Source organism: Trachemys scripta, chromosome 12, assembly GCF_013100865.1.
Source record: "Trachemys scripta elegans isolate TJP31775 chromosome 12, CAS_Tse_1.0, whole genome shotgun sequence".
Taxonomy (NCBI): domain Eukaryota; kingdom Metazoa; phylum Chordata; order Testudines; family Emydidae; genus Trachemys; species Trachemys scripta.
Genome location: NC_048309.1, coordinates 7,360,580 through 7,378,118, shown reverse-complemented (window position 1 = coordinate 7,378,118; position 17,539 = coordinate 7,360,580). Strand labels below are relative to the sequence as shown.

Sequence of the window (17,539 nt, the reverse complement as noted above, 5' to 3'; positions counted from 1 at the left end):
TAATTGTAGAGCTCTTCTTTAAAAGCTATTCTCTCTTTCCTCCGCCCTCTCCCCCTTCCCATTTATTTATAGGAAGCTTAGAGTAATGGTTTTGAGCAGTTAAGTGTTCTATGATACTTACAGATACAACCCAAAGCCTGTATTGGTGAGCTGTAATGCTGGCCCCTTTGTTATATTTCTACATGCAGTGGTTCTAAGCACAGGCATTATTCTCCTGTTATCAATTTGCACAGTTGGTGGACTGCTGCAACATCACCTTTCCCTTACTAAGCTTAAAAATTCTTTACGTATGTTAGACAAAGATATATGCAATATTCATGTTTGACACCCCCTCCCCCCCAATAAAACTGATTTTATTGTACAGCACATCACAGACTGTTAATTCTGCAGAGCCTTGTGAGACAAATCTCTCTCAGGTAGCTGAAACATAACTTCCATGCTTGCAATTTGGGCAAACAGAGTTTACCAGCACTAAGTATTGTATAGTCCTCAGAACTTGCTTTATTTCTGGTTTCCCATCCTGATTCCTTACCCCTTTTCAAACAACAAATCAAAGGGAATAGAAGGTTGCCATGAAACAATAGCTGTTTTCCTTTTTGCTCCTCTTTTTTACTTCCCTTTTCATTGCTCTCCTTTGGTTAGTTGCAGGTGGCCAAACTCCCCTGCCACCCCGCCCCATCACTTGTCTCAAGCAGATATTAAACATATTGAAAATCCTGCCTTTAATGCCAAGTTACAAGCTAATGTGGATTGGTGGGTACCGAGACAGAGGTTGCTAACCTCTGGAAATGTTTAGGCCCATCTGCTGAGGAACATTCCTGAGAGAAGATGTCCTATCCAACCCCAAACTGTTCAATCACAGGATGACTCACAATAGTGAGTGACATTGCACATGTTCTACTGGCCTCTGTAGCCAGTACCTACAGGTCATCCTTGTGAGCAGGAAAGCATAAAACAGAAAGGAGAACAGCAAACAATAAAACATTTAAAGGAAGAAAGCGTGAGGTGGGGGATTTAAGTACCCAGATTAAGCCCATGGCCTTTACTTATGTTGGAGCCTAATAGTATTTTAGCTCTTGAAGAAGAAGAAATTAAATAATGGGTTTAAAAGTGCTATGGCCCGGAGGTTACTATGGCAGAGTAGGAAGGCCACTACTTCAAATTATCTATTACATTCAGACCCACTGTTCAGACCTAGCAGCTAAGAAGCTTAAATAAATCCTGACGGCCTGAAAATGAAGCTGTTTGAACCAGGGCAGCAACCAGAAGAAGTCCAGGCGGCTGTGAAGGAAAGAGCCCTGAGGAATCGCCCTTTTTGCTTTCCATGAGCCATGAGGCCAAATGCTTTGCTAAAGCTGGTAAAATGGAACCAAATCAACTGTTCAATGGATTTGGTCCCCTTCAACCAGCTGTAGCTGTGCATTGATCACTCAGACGCAGCTCGAAGGATTAAGTACTTGAACTGGACCAAGACAACTAAGGTAGCAGAAGACAAATGGCCACCTGGACCCTGTCGATACGGAAATGATGATGACTGGCGCCTGCAGATCTATCCCCCTGACTCTAAACTGGTGGGCTGAACCTGAGTCATTATGCGGTTGCCAGTCAATTCCGTGTAACCGAGACCCCCTCGAGATTGATAATCTCAATCTTCCCACTGTATTGATCTGAGCTGTAATTCAGAACTGTATATTTGAACTGCAAATGCTGCATTTTCACATGTATGCACCGAAGCCTTTCATAGAGCCCCATGCCTTGATGGTCCATCTATTGTGATGATGAATAAACATTTGGATGCTAAATTCCCTTGTCGGTATTTTGTACTGTGTGATAAACTGATCATTCAGCAGGCTCTCGAAGAAATGTATGCTATATGGCCAATGCAGCTAGATGCAAGAAATGAGCTACAAAATAAAAGATACGTTCTCAATATCCCCAGACTGGTAAATATCCACAGCTTGTATAATCAGTGCAGCCACATGTTAGGTTTGAGAGTTTATGATGTGGAGCAAACAAATATGCTCCAATAATGGTCCTTTGTTTCTCTTTGTTCTTTAAGTTGACCTCATGCTCTTAAGGATTTGGTGTAAGATATAAAGTACAATCTGGCCATAATGAGCATTGATGTTATGCTAATAACTTAAAGAAAATCACTCACTTGCTAATATAGTGATGGGTGAGAAAGTAAGCCAAGCATCATCTTTTCCAAACTTTATCATAAATCTACAGGACTATCACAAGCTACAGATACTGCTGGTGCAATGGGCCATTAATACCCAAATTCTGATGTGAGATCATATATTTTCCTCATTTTGGGATACTCAGGTCAAATTCTCTGTTGCCGTAATTGAGTGCGCTGCTATTGATTTAAATGCAGTTTTGAGTGCTTTCACAAGGAAAGAATTTGACTCGCTTTAGCCCAGATTTAGGCCCAAATTCTGAAACCTACATGAATGATCTACCAGAAGCCAATGGGATGTTTGCTGGAATCTCACCTTAATTTGTAAATTACGTTCAAACTCATGTGTATTTTTATATGATGAGAAATTAGGGAGCAATGTTATTAAATTAGAGCCCACACCTCAAGTTAAAATGCAAAGTTCTGTTTCTGTCATTATTAAAAGACCCATTTTGTTAGCATTTTGGAGGTGTTCAAAGATACTCGAGGAAATCCTGACCCAACTGAACTCAATGAGATTTTTGCCATTGACTTCAATAGGCTCAGGATTTCACCCATTGTTTCTTCTTTGAAAATCAGTTAAACTGAAGTACCACTCACAACAGGTAGAGAAAACTAGATCCTCCAGCTAACCTTCTTGGAAAATAGCAGCCAGATTGACTCACATTCTGAAAAGCCCAGTCAAACGGTAACAATAACAAATTTTACTAAACATGACTAGTAACAATATAGCGGCTATACAGTGCAAACATGTTCTGCAATAAGGTAATCTTTTGTTAGAGATGGTTGCTGTATACTGGAAATGACTATGGTGTTGTGAAACTAAATTCCCATGGAAACACTTTGAAAATGTAGGTATAAACTTGTTTGGTATTCCCCTCCCGTCCGCCCCCTGCAATTAGCTGGTAATTATTAGCAAATATGCCAGCAGGGATAACACAGTGCATCAGAGCTGATTAGAAATATTTACATTTATTTTTTTAAAATGAAAAGATATAAAGCAATGCATCAAAAATAGGGACATTTTTATACTCATAACGTGAGCTAGGTTTTTTTAAAGACACACAAAAAAGAGGCTTTTTCATCATGCAACAAATTGCAGAACACCAAGATCACATACCATGAAAATGCTTCAGAGAAGGATTTCCCTATGGAGTAATGAAAAACAACAGGATCTTATGCCTCCTATTATTGGTGGCTGGAGACATCACACATACACCCCTGGGTAAGCAGTTTGCTCAATGGGAAGTGACCAGGCTACACTGGATTGTAAACTGAGTTAAGCAATGCCAGCCGTTCCCTAGGCAAAATATGCTGCCCTTCATCTTTGTACCTTCAGTTTGCAGACACAAATAATTGTGTCCACAGTTTTTCCACCAACAGCCATTTGCATTGCAACTTAGAATTAATGTCAATGTACAAACACCCGAGTGAGCCCTCAAATTGGGCCTCAGATAATTGTGCAGATGCAGGAATGAAACGTGGTTAAGGCTGATTGAAAATGTAGCTCTCTGAATTGCCTTCACAACATCCCAGAGCCACTCAGTCAGGGTAGCCACTGAAACAGTAATTTAACCCTGCTTCAACATCTACTAGCATCACCTCAAGGCTGTGTTGCTGCCAAGCAAGGAGCACAGATTCAGAAACAAGGAAGGACAGGAAGAACAACAACAGGGAATATTGAAGGAAAAGGGAATCCTCAAAACTAGTCCCCTTTTGCAGACAGTCTAGGCTGTGAATGATATCAAGACTCTAGAAAGAAAAGAGAGAGTAAGAACAGATGCTTCCAGCAAAGAGTGTACTGGGTTTTCAAAATATTACTTCCCTCCCTCCCTCTCTTCTCAATCTGGGTAATTCTCTCTAATTCCCATGGGATGCATCCAGTGTAAACAACACCATTATTAAAATTCTTCCTTGGTAATAATAATTAAGTTGCTAAAAAATGTCAAATGGGAAAGCTGGAGGCATCATAATTTAAACAAAACACAGAATGTAAATGAATTTAAGTGTTTTTCTTCTTAAAGCTGCCATATTGAATAATAGCACATCAACTGCAACTGGTTTTATTTGACTTTTCTTTTAACTTTTTGGACAGATTTTCTGCAATTAACACATGAAAATGCATGAAGCAACACATGGTATAATTATACAAATGTATTTGCACAGACAATCTGTAAAGCATCCATTTATCCCAAGGCATTATTTCTCTAGGAATTGTTCTGTATATGTGCATATAACAATATTTAGCATATCTACACCTAAGAAAACACACACACACACACACACACACACACACACACACACACACACACACGTGTAATTACATATAAAAATTACATGTATGATATTTTAGTTTTATAAAATGTACTTATCAAATAGATTTTTTTTGGTATATAAGCACTTTGGCCAAGATTTGCAAACTTGGATGCCTAAGGTTAAGTGTGTAAGTCCATATAAATTTTCAGAGGTGCTGAAAAATTGCAGCTCCCACTAAAATCTATGCCACGGGAGTGTTCAGGACCTTTGAAAATTAAGCCACTCATTTAGGTGCTTAAAGATGCTCTGATGATTATCTTTAGGTACCGGTGCTTGAAAAATTTTGCCAGTATTTTTATTGACCGATTGCATTTTTATAGAACAGGCAATTCAATTCACTTAAGGAATTTCTGTAACAATATAGCCTATGACAGTCTATTAGAGGAAATACGAGATTCAAGAGTAAGGCTTAAACATAGTAGATTACTATGAAATAGAATGTCAGGGTTGGAAGGGACCTCAGGAGGTCATCTAGTCCAACCCCCTGCTCAAAGCAGGACCAATCCCCAGACAGATTTTTGCCCCAGATCCCTAAATGGCCCCCTCAAAGATTGAACTCACAACCCTGGGTTTAGCAGGCCAATGCTCAATATCCCTCCCTGAATACATGGATTACAAGAGCCTTGGGCCAGATCCTCCAGTCAGGACAAGCAAAACTGGAAAGGACCAGGTTGACAAAGATGGCTTTAAGCCCCTGATCTGTGCTGGCCTGATTCATAGCAACCCGTGGGCTGCAGTTACTTATGCTGCTTGCCTAGGGTTTCCAAGGGACCTTTCTGGCAGCTAATGATTGTTGGGACATAGGGATGCCTGGTCAAGCAGGCTGTCTCCTGACTCCCTCAGGAGACGGGAAGGAGAGAGGTATAGGAGCTGCTAAAACTGTCTTATGCCACCCAGACAGGGCAGAGGAAATCCTCCAGGGCCCTCTTGTGTGTGCAGACAAGATAAAGACTGAGTCAAAAATTCGGTCGCCATTCTGTCTAGAGTTACACTTTTTCTAAACCTAGTTAGTGCAGCACAATTTGCATTAACTGGCTCCCTGGCAGCCAGTCCGTGCAGAGGCCAGGGATCGAATGGGCCACAGAGAATGAAGTATCCTGTTGTCCCCTAGAGATAATTCCACTTGGTCGGGGTTGAGGTTCATCCACGCCCTGCTGCAGCGCAGATTGTGCCTGCGCTGGGGCCAAACAGAACACCTGGGCTGTCGGCCTGGTTCCCTGCAGGGTCCCCGAATACATATCAAAAGGGAAATACAATCATTCAATGGGATATAAAAAGAGTTTGACTCCACCCCAGAATAGCCATGTGCTTTTCAAAGGTGCCTCCGTGCCCCCTCAGCTCCTACTGACATCAACTCAGGCTTGGGCTTGATTTCAGCCGGGGAAGGAGGAGGTGCTGTGTGCAGAATGCAGCAAACCATTCTGCCACTAAGGAGAGGTACCCCCTGCAACAGTCCTGGGCTCCACGGGGGCCTTTCTTTATTTCTTAACAAACCTTCATGGCTTAGGGCCCTCGTTGGTGTTACTTGCACATGTTCGTTCAGATCTCTTTCTCTACAAGGAGGCAAGCACAGTCTCTCACTAGCCGGGCAACATTTCCTAGTGCTTAGAGAGCAGCAGGATTTTCTTCGCTCCAGGCACAGATTAAAACCACAAAGAAACGCCAACAGGCGTTGAGCAGAACAGACCCGAGTGGCTTTTCCAGAGGGAGCATTTGTCTTCGTAACCCACTCTTCTCCCGCCATGACTGCACCAACTCGGCAGCCGTTACTCAGGGTAAAATCTTGTCCCCATCTTCTCCCACAGGAGCCAGTGTGATTCGGATATGAGGGGATGAGGGAGGAGTAGAAGGGATTCCCTTACCATGCACTCTGTGGGACATTGTGGGCTGTGGCTACAGCAGCCCAAGGGAATTCCTTCCAGTGTACTGGGGCATGGAGGATGGGGACAAGAAGCTCTGCAGAGCCACAGGCTCATACGACCCAGGGAGGGGGAACGCAGGGGCTAAATATACCCCTGGCCCTATACATCTATTGGTTTCCATTGGAGACTCCCAACCCTGGTTAACATCTCCCAAGCAGCTTCTTGAACCTCCTGCTTTATGGACAGGCAGTTGCTTAGTCAGCCCCAAGAGGGAGAGACTCATAGGATGGCCTTAAAAAAGAAGCCATAGAGCAGAATGGGGGTGTGGAGAGCTGTCACAGCAAGGTCCCTGCAACAAGAAAGAGCCACAGATTTGGGGAGCACGCGAGTGATGGGAGGGGATCACTGCCGCTCAACACATACAAGCTGCCATGGTAGGTACCAAGCATGGGCTTTATTGCTGCTAGAGTAAGAGATGTGAGTGACTCACAGGGGAATGAGGCAACTACACCTCTACTCCGATATAATGCGACCCGATATAACATGAATTCGGATATAACGCGGTAAAGCAGCGCTCCGGGGGGGCGGGGCTGTGCACTCCGGCGGATCAAAGCAAGTTCGATATAACGCGGTTTCACCTGTAACGCAGTAAGATTTTTTTTTGGCTCCTGAGGACAGCGTTATATTGGGGTAGAGGTGTACCATGGAAACAACAGAGAGGAATTTTTATTGGGGCAGGAGGCAGAATTACCCAGGCTGGGATTTGCCCGGGAGATCTAGGTTCACACCCCAATCCATGCAGAGACCAGGCTCCCCACGGTCTTTAACTCCCCCATGTTTGTGCCACATACCTTGTTCAGCAGCACAGACTTTTCGTTTTTTAAACACGTATGAAAAATCAATCCACTTCATTGTGCTTTGCATAAGCCGCAGTGGTGGATGGTAGTTTTGCCATTGACTTCAAAGGCAGCAGGATTGGATCGCATAATAGTCATGATTAAACCTTTAGCCAATCGGCTTCTAAATATATCAGATAGAACTGTAATCCATTTCCAAACGACAGGCCCCTTACACATTCAACCAGATAATGCTAGTTTCCTGGAAACCTATTAGCTTCTCAAACAAGACAATCCTGCGAACTCAGCCCCCAGGCGTTTTGTGTAAATATTAAATAATTAGCAAGAATAATCCTTTTTCATTTGACCTCTGCTGTAATAAAGACCCTTGTCTGGAAATGTAAGTGTTATTTTGAGCAGCCATTCATAACCTGAATCTGCTAAACAGATCATCCTAAATACCCTAATGCTCAAATATCCACAATATTTATATAGGATTTAACAGAGATAAAAACCAGACACACTCCATGACCCAAAGACCTCCCAGTGTGTATCAATCAAACTTTGGAAAGGAAGATGGCAATGGAAGGGGTGGCCAAAATTAAACTAATGTGAATTATATCATATTAAAAAAGAATCTTGTATGTTGGGATATTTTATTTAGGGCATCTCTCCATGCTCTCAGGGTCCCCCTAACATAATTTAAAAATACATGCTAAGTGCAGCAATACAATTTAAGATAACCCACCACTAGGCAACTTAAAATCACACATCCCCTTCCCCTTCCAACAATGTCCCACTCTTACAATTCTCCCCCATTTGCACATATCTAGGGGGAACAGAAGACGAGCTTTGCTATGTGTTCAGAAGGTCATCAGATTCTGGCTACTTCAGACCATTTTGAATTGTACCTTGAATGTTGGCAACTGGGCCTGACCTCCAGCTATTTGTATTTGAGCTCTACATTTTTAATCTTTTATGTGTCTATCAGCAATGAATCCCTAGCAGAAACCCCAGATCCAAACACCCCTGAGCACTGAGGAAAAACGGGATCTGGATTTGGCCGTGCATTTTTGGGTGGGACCCAGCTCCATCACTCATATCGTGGCTTGGTTTGTTTCTTCCTGGGGGTGACTGAATCTGTGCCATCACTGTTGGGTACAGTGATCCAATTGGTCAGATTTTGACCATGGATTTTTATCATGATTGTCCTTTTCTTTCACATAGCTCTTCTGAAAAAAGAGAAGTGGGGGTGTAGGGGAAGGAACCCACATATAGCTGTTCTATGGTGACATTTCATCAAGTGATGGAAGCCCATTTTCAGCCAGGAGGGCTACATTACCATAGTGCCTGAGCAGAAGCTACTCTTTCTTTGCTCGCAGATGGCATTGACATATAGCCTGAAGGGGCTCTCAAATCCAAAACTAAAGATGGCTAAAGACATTAAAAATTTTACGATGTGCGCACTGTCTACACCAAGAACATCATCCGAGAGGAAGATGTATTTTGATGTATCGGGCAAAAGAGAATACAGATTACAGCTCTCTGGCCAAAGATATTTTAATGATACATGAGAAATATATATGTATATGTAACTAACAGGTCTTTTCTCATTGGTCTTTATTGACTCTTTCTTTTAAAAAAAATATTACCAGTAAATATAATGGGCTGCCTGCATCTTTCTTCCTGGATGAATTATGGTTCCTGTGGGGCTATTTATCACTGAGGGCAATGATTGGGCTGATCATACAAGTGATCTGTTCAGCGCTTGACTTCACTTCCCAGCAGGCTAGTGAACATCCCTCTTGTCTCAGGATAGCCGGCATTTGCAAGGTCCTGCCATGGGTTTTGTTACGCTAAATAATAAATATCCCACTTAGAAAAGGGTTGTAAATCTTTCCACTGGGCTGGAAAGAATTTGCATGTCTGCATTCATTGAGATCGGTGCTGCATTAAGTCTTCACCATGTACTTGTGTAGAGACCCCCGAATGGACTCAGTACTAACCTAAGAACTTCTTTTTAATAAGACTCACAGATATTCTGTACATCAGACATGCCAGAGCCAGCTCGTAGGAAAGAGACACAGGAGCAGGGTCCTTAGTGAAGTGAAAAATGCACCTCCCTCTGCCAAAAAAAAGCAATTAAAAAGTCAATAATATTGACACAAGCTGTAAGTAAAAATGGATGCAATAATAATACATAAACTGGTTAAATATAAATAGTGAGATACACTGGAATGTTGTTTTTGCAGTTTATTCAGGGCCATATTATGGCACGTCCTGCACTTTCATGCAGGGACATATGGGGCTGTGCAGTGGGGAGACAGCAGCCTCCAAGGAACATCTGTATCATTGCATATGGATGGGCATGGGCAGTGCCATCTTGCTGAGGCATGGGCACTGTACTAGGTATAGGGCTAGAGTGGGCGTTGTTTCCCTCCTCCACCCCTGAAGCAGGTGGGATCTGGGACACAGATTGTGATGACCCTCTGAGTCTCCACCTGCTTCTCCATCTGCTCCTAGGGCACTACTCAAACTCATGGCAAAGCCAAAATGAAGCCCTCGATTGTCATATATATATACACAGGATCAGGCACATCATTTATGTCCCTGATTTTTCAGGCTAGCTTCTGCCTTAAGCGCCTTCTCTCCTCCAACAGAACTACTTGGCACTAAGGTACTACCCCAAGTGAGTAAAGCTGACCAAATTTGGCCTTACCTTATTGTGGGTCAATTTTCAAAAGAGCTCAGCACCCAGCAGTTACCACTGTTCACTATGGGAATGGAAAATTTGGCCCTATCTGGCTATGATAGGAAATGAACCTTATAAAACCGCATTTCCCCTCCATTTTGTTCTGTGACACCAAATCCCTGTTTCATGAGTGTTAGAGAACAAAAATAAAATAATAGAACAGCAAGTGTCCTCTCAAAGCCAGATGAGTGGGACTTTTCTGGTCTAACCTGGGCACCAGGAGTTGTTCAAGTGCTTGCAAATCTGACTTGAGAAAGGAATCAGATTTCAAATGACGAGAAAGATAAAAGCCGTAAATCTTAATAGTTTGAATGGCCTGATCCCATTCTCATTTACTCCAGTTTAACATGGATGTAACTCCATTGACTTCAGGGCAGTTAATCCTTATTTATACCATGGTGAGATCATAATGTATGTGGTCAGATTTCTTGGTTCTCATAAACCACCTCATTGCAAAATCTTATCCGGTGACATGACTGAAATCTGATTCCCATAGGGTTAAGGAAGGACTCGTCGGCTCGGTACAAAGCTGCCGTGCACACCAATATACAATGGGATGGCAAATGATTCATGGTGATTTTTTGAAATGTTGATCTCTGTCCACTAGATAGAGAGCCGAGATCAACCAAACTCATTCAGTTTATTACCACAAGCTCAGCTTGGCCGCACAGCTTGGGACCTGCCTATTGGAGAGTCTAGTCCTCTCCCTCTCTGCCTCCCTTGTGATCAGCAGAGGGGCTGGAACTGGAGTCCTCTCCATGTAGATGGATGGGGACGCAGCTCATGGGAACCTTTCCTTGACTCTGGACTTCCCCACGTTGGTCTGACATAGCATGAATCTATTGACTTTCTGGGTAGGCTGTTTATCGGTTTTTCTAGGTATCTGGTGAGAATGAAGACGCTGAGCAAATGGGGCTCTGTGATATTATGGGGGATTATTTGCCCTGTTTATAAGCTTGATCCAAAGCCCACTGAAGTCAATCAAAAGACTTCCATCCACTTCAAGGAGCTTGGGGTCAGGTCCTGTCTGTATTGACTTGTATCATGGGGTTGGGCTGACTGGACTAGATGGACTTTCTGTATTAATATTTTTATGTACATGTTTTAATGTATGTCAGGGTATCTAGACCTGCTACAGATGCCTCTCATAATATAACATCATCAAGAAATAAATAATAAGGCATGTGTCCTCTGCCCCTTCCCCTGCCACCACAAAGCTGAGGAGGTCTGAACATTGTAGCATCACCTGAATGTGGAGCAGTTATTTTGTATCTTTGAATTCCTCCCTTGATAACACCTCTGCCTCCTGCCCCTTCACCCGCACCCCCAAAACCCCCAAACATTTTACACAATACATGATGGATAGCTTTCTTTCCTAAGAAAGAAAGAAAGATTTGTCAAATGCACCGGGTTCAGTTGTGACTTAACATTTCTGCCCAAGTAAGGGATGGCCCCCAGCAGCAATGGTCCAGCAGTAAACAATGAATTGCAACCTCTGATGTCCCATTGTGCTGAGGAAGGGGTACATTATTTCACCCCTTTTTGTGGGCAGCTCTCCCCACTTATACCTAGCTAGATACTCTTGCTGGTGAGTTGGGGATGGGATGCAGAGACAGGGCTCCTCCCACCTCTGACCAATGCCACTGAAGTCAAGGGGAGTGCTAGCATGCCTACAGCTTTGCAGGATGCGACCCATCTAACTTGCTCCAAGGAGGAGAGTTGAGCAGTTAGTTTTTGCTGCCCCCACCCATCCATGGCTGAAGTCACAATCTAAGCAGAGCCAAGCAGGGTGCAGGGCCGTACACCCCTGCGCAGTTGAGTGAGGGCTGTGACAGGCTAGCCAATAGCTCTTAAAACCAAAGCCCTGTTTTTCTTTTAATCTCTTTCACTCAGAAGCTCAGCAGCCAAAGCCCTGGATCTCATGTCTTTGGTGTTTTATTCAAAAATTAATCTCAAACTTGGAGAGAAAACAATATTTGTTCCTGCACGGGGGCGGCGGGGGGGTGTCACATGTCCATTTGTGTCCTTACCTTTTTCGGATACTAATCTGCGTATTTGTTTTTAATACTGTGTTCTTACTGCTTTGGATCTGACTGACAATGACTCAGAACCTTCTAATGAAGTAACTTTTTGGCTATCTAACAGGAATTTCCTACCAGGTCATCTGTCATTTTCTCTTTCTTTCTTTCTGAAATGCAAATAGACGGAGGTTTAATCGCATCGCTCATTTTTTACTGATTGGCAGTGACAGGAGCCAGCTCGCCCTAGAACCCAAGAAAGTGTGGCTATTTCACAAATAGGAAAGGGGCAGGGAGAAAGCATGGGCATCATCTTACATTTGGAGGGGGTACGAGTCACTTCATGTACGAGTCACTTCATGCCCTTTTCTTCATGTTGAAGACATTCATTCTGCGATGGATTTAGTAACTCAAAAAACCCACCCCTGAATCATGAGGGAGGTGAGACAACCTCACAGTGGGGCCTGTTAGTCTTAGAGAGAACCAGCAAATGTTGGTTTGCTCTTGGCTGGCCTCCTCTAAGGAAAAACCATGACCAGCTTGTGAGGGCAGGGACCAATTGTTGAGGTTAAAGCCGTGAGTCATTGCCCATTGGAAGAATTCTCATTGACTTCATTGGGCTCTGGATCACGCTCTTGGAGAGTAAATAGGAGAGAGGTGATAGGAGAAGAGGAAATTTGTAAGGGGAAGGGAAGAATGGTATGGAGAGGAAGCTCCAAGAATAACTTCATTACATGCCCCCCATGTACCAGAGTCACCCTTGGATACACTGGAACAGATGGTGTAAATGGGCATAGCTCGATTAATTCAAGGTCAGTTTATATCAGATGGGGGATCTGGTCCACTACTGACTACAGGCGTTGGCTGTTATGATGGGTGAGCACTGGAACTTTGTCCAGTTTTTCCACAAGCCTGGTGAATCAAATCTCTTTAACAGGCGGTAGGAGCTCTTTAAATTGAGGCCTTTCCATTCTTTTTGTACTTAAAATTTCTTAGGGGCTTCTTCCCAACCATCTAGGATATTACTCATGCAGAAATCCCATATGGGGGTCTGACTCTGAAGTTCCTAGGCATGCAAAACTCCCATTGGCTTCTGCAGAGCTATTGGCCGGGGATAACAGCTGCAGGACAGACCTACGATATAACCATTTGGAATTAACACTCAGGATTTTTAAATATGTCATTAGAAATTAAAGGGACCACGGAGATGGCCCCTACAGTACAAACGTGTGTATTCCTGCAGAGCTCCACTGAAACAAAGAGCAGTACTAGCACGAATGAGGGTTTGCAGGATGGGCTCCGTGATGTTTTCTGAATGCTCAAGTAACTAAAACGGAATTAACATGCTGAAAATATCAGAAGAGTTTGACTCATGTGACAGATTGTTTCTCAATAAAATTGCTTCCATCCTCTTTCCACATTGCTCCTCACTTTGCATTCATATTGTCTAAGCCTGACATTCTTTATCCAACCCTTAAGAACGGCCTCGTAGACAAAACTATCCAATCTCCGAGCTTCTCTTTTTAATACATGCTTTTCACTGACGGTGAAATTCACCCAGCGGCCTAAGTCCCTTACATCGTGGCTCTGCCATTGTTGCTGTAGACAAAGATGGACAGCGCTAAGAGGAATCTGCATCCCCTACTCACGGGAAAGGTAGGGGTAAGGCCATGGAGATAGCCACTGGGGCTACGATTACGCAGATTCACTGGCCACAAAACCCCACATAAGGTGTATGTAGGGGACACAGCCCTCTGTTTTAACCCAGGGGCAAAAGCAGCAGCTGCAACTGGGCTGTCCCCATGCCCCAGCGGTGGATTGGAAGGTAGATTCCATCTCAGCAGTCTCAGTATATTTCCCCTACTCGTAGCTGTTCATCAAGGGGAGTGTTCGGGTGAATTTCACTTGAAATGAATATGAGAAAGGATATAGATTCTTACCACATTTTGTACCATCCGTTATGGCTGACATTTGAGTCAATAAAGTCACAATAACAAAATCAACTAATAGAACTTACTGAGCCTAATGTCCTTGGCCCAAAACCAGACATCTTACAGGCGTAAATGTTTTGTCCTTTTCTTTTAAAAGAGCAGAACAGAATGTGAAACATACTATAGAAATGTGACTCCAGGAACAATTATGGAAAGCTATTAGGAACCAAAATGTAGCTACTGACTAATTACCAGATAGGAACCCAAACCAAACCCCAGATCTGAATACCCTCAAAGCTTTGGAAAAATGTGGATCTGGATCCAGAACCAAGCTTCATAGCTCTGTTACGTCTCTGGTAATTTCAAAGGGTTTATTTGGTAAATATAACGAGCCTGATGTTGGAATTTTCATGCTGGCAAACACCTCCACTGACGTCAATAGGAATCTTACCTGTGTCAGAATCGAAGAGTAGGTCTGGTGCTAATAAACAACGCTGAACCTTCCACATCAATCTGCAGGCACAATGATTGCAGGATATGGCCAATATTAACGACAGTCCCCTTGCTAGATAATCCCTTTCATGTGTAGATTTGAAATTTTGCCATATTACACTCTGCAATTAATGGGGAATTAGCCCATACCTTAAGAAGTGCTCTGCATCCATAATTTGACTTCAGCTGGAGTTGAGTGTTTCCAGCATTTCTGAAAAGTCAGACTGTGCCTGGAAAAAAGACAGCCTGCTTCCCATCTCATTTGCGACAGTGCTACATGGATTCCACTGATTTTGGTACAATAACACTTCATTTACACTGATGTCAGAGATATCAGAATCAAGCCCAGAGTTCCTACCCTCGCTTCACTTATCGTGACATATATAACATGCTTAATTCCCCATCTGCGGTAGAAATGCAAAGTACTGCCCTGCTGTACATTTTCTTCATTTCTGTAGCTTTTCTCCTTAAGCGCAGTTCTCCAGTATTAAACCTGACATTGGAAATAGTTAAGTGGAGTGTTAGTAGGTTTTCAAGCATGAATAAATTGATTCAATAACTGAATAAATCTGATGCATCTTTTAAATGGAAAACGGACATAATTTCCCAACAGATATCCGCTAATAAAGCATATTTAATCTGCTAATCCATTCTTTCTTTGCTAAGTGCCCCTTATAATGTATAAAAATATCAAATCAATAGCAAAATGGTATTTAAAAATGAGGATGAGCTATTAGAAACAGTGCGAGAGCAATCTCTTTAAATGGCTTTTTACTGGATTCAGATTTCTGTTTCCAAAAAAACTCAACTCAGAAGTTGAGCTAGGAGGGTGAGCTAGCAGAATTGCAGATGTCCTCACGATGTCACAGGGGAAACAGGTGTAACCAGCCACCTGGTTTGAGGTGATTCTTGAAGTCAGCCCTCCTGCCACCCTTTCTATTTTTAGAAACACATAGCAAACCCTCCCCCCCCCCCCCCCCCCGCAGACATAAAATGAATGTGTGTGCAGAGCAGAACCATGTTTTAATTCTCTCATTCCAAGAAATCACTGAAAGTTTTGCTGTGGAATCTACAGACTCCCTGTTTATTTTTCATTTATGATACAGCAACATTATTTCCAAAAAGGCCCGCATAGCTCTCCCTCCCAAAGCACTGCAACCATCATTCGATCAATGCAATTCTCTCATGACAGCCAATTTAACAAACGGTTGCTTTGCAGGCTGTAGAGAATTGGCTCTTTTCCTAATAATTCTGCTAATTTGCTTAACTTTCCCAGATTGCAAACAGCCCGGCTCTCAAAATACAGTTTTCTAAATGAACCCCTAGACAATTTCATGTATGAGAAGAGAAAGGAAGGTGGATGACTTGAGAGGAATAAAGCACATGGTCTTTTATTTTTGACCTTTGGGCTAGCATTCAGATTTGCTTGTAAGTAAAACAAGCATCCAAAATATATTTCCCCTAGGGATTTACACTACCCTTTTGCCTGTAATTATTCTGACTTGATGCCTTCCGTAAATTAGTGAACAATGCTTCTGTTAGTGAGTTCCAGTCCCTTTAACGTATATTGCTACAACGCTTTCTATAGATAGCCGATGTCACTGACACAAGAATTGTGATCTTGACGAGTTCTCAAGCAATAGCTAAAGGCAGAGAAATAAAAAATGTGGATGGATAATACAAATGTTTGCTCAACCAGGAGAAGAAATGAAAGCCATGTTAAAGGTAAATGTCAGACTATTTAAAGACAATGTTGGCTATTGATTTTTAGCGGAGACTATCTCTTTAAAGGATTGAAAGCATTCCTTTAGATGTGAATGATGGAAAAGCATATCTTTCTGGAGAGCAAAATGATGCTTTTATGGAGCAAAATGAAGCTCCTTTCAGACTAGAGAGGTGGAATATTCAACAAAAAGTCTTTCTCGAAGTAAACAAAGGGCAAGGAGGTATTTGAAATAATGATGAGTGATGACAAGATAAGCAATCACAGCATTAGTTTCACTGGTGTTCTCCTGTGAAAAATGAACACTCGTGCATACCCCGGTGATTTGTTGTATAAATGTTAAAGCTTGCCCAAGTTTTTGATTCTGCTTCCAGCCGAGGGGCTCATTGTTCACTGTTCTACACTTGTACAATTCAAGCTCATTAAGTAGCATTCACTCTCCCTACAGGCTGCACCATAAATCTGAAATGTACCCTTCCCTGGCCCACAGTAGACTGGATCTGCAGAGAATCAGAACCAGACTAAGGTGAGGAGAGTGCTAATCAGAACTGGTATAAGGTAGCCAGGCATGTAATGTATAGCCTCCAAGAAGAACGAAGCAAAACACCAATATTTCAATAGAAAGGACAAAGAGCATGTGGGAAATTCTAATGAACTTGCCAACTGTTTGTCATAGTTTATACAATACAGCACGTTTTGATTTTACATGATATTTAAAAAACCTTGAATAAAAAAAAGTTTCCAAAGAGAACAGTAATGTTTTCTTTGAACTTTCCTTATTCCTCATGAAATCTCTCCAGAATGCTATTACAAGATCCTGTTTTCTGTACATATTGTGAATTGCTCTTTCCAAATTCTGGCCCCTGTTTATCACAAAGGTGAGGATAACAGTCAATGCCACATGAAAATTACAGTACACTTTTAAAAGATGCAGTGGACCCAATCCTGCAGTTTTACCCAGTGTATTACGCATGCAAAATTCTCATATCAATGAGCATTTTGCCAGCATTAGGAATGAACAATCAAACCCAAGGTAATGTAGTTTCAGTTAATACAAATGAAATTTGTATTTGAACACTGCCTTTAAAATAAAGTCTAATTATGGATTTAAAAGTCTACAAAGCAAACAACACCCAACCCACCTCTGCCAATCAATTCCCTTTCAATATCCTAACTAAGTAATCAGTCAAATGAACATTTGAGATCTGATTTTAATATGTCTAGGCAAACTAAAATTACTGTTTGTCCATGCAGATCAGATAACTGTGTACAACAGTACCTGTTTTTTTAGCACAACCATGAGAACTACTTATATAAAATTGCATGCCTAACCATAGCTGCTGAAACTTGGGGTGCTACTGTACCCCCTGGCTTGAAGTGGTTTCCATCACATACAGGGTTTACAGTTGGTTCAATGGCTTTCAGCATCC

The 17,539-nt window shown here is 42.4% G+C and overlaps 1 long non-coding RNA gene across 18 annotated transcripts in view; it reads left to right on the top strand.

Moving 5' to 3' along the window:
- LOC117886349 overlaps positions 1 to 17,539 on the top strand; it is a 100,540-nt gene that overhangs the window by 17,757 nt on the left and 65,244 nt on the right. For all 18 annotated transcript variants that reach the window (XR_004647930.1, XR_004647929.1, XR_004647928.1 and 15 more), the window contains exon 4: positions 16,558 to 16,635. This is a non-coding gene — a long non-coding RNA (uncharacterized LOC117886349). The remainder of the gene's footprint in view (positions 1 to 16,557; positions 16,636 to 17,539) is intronic.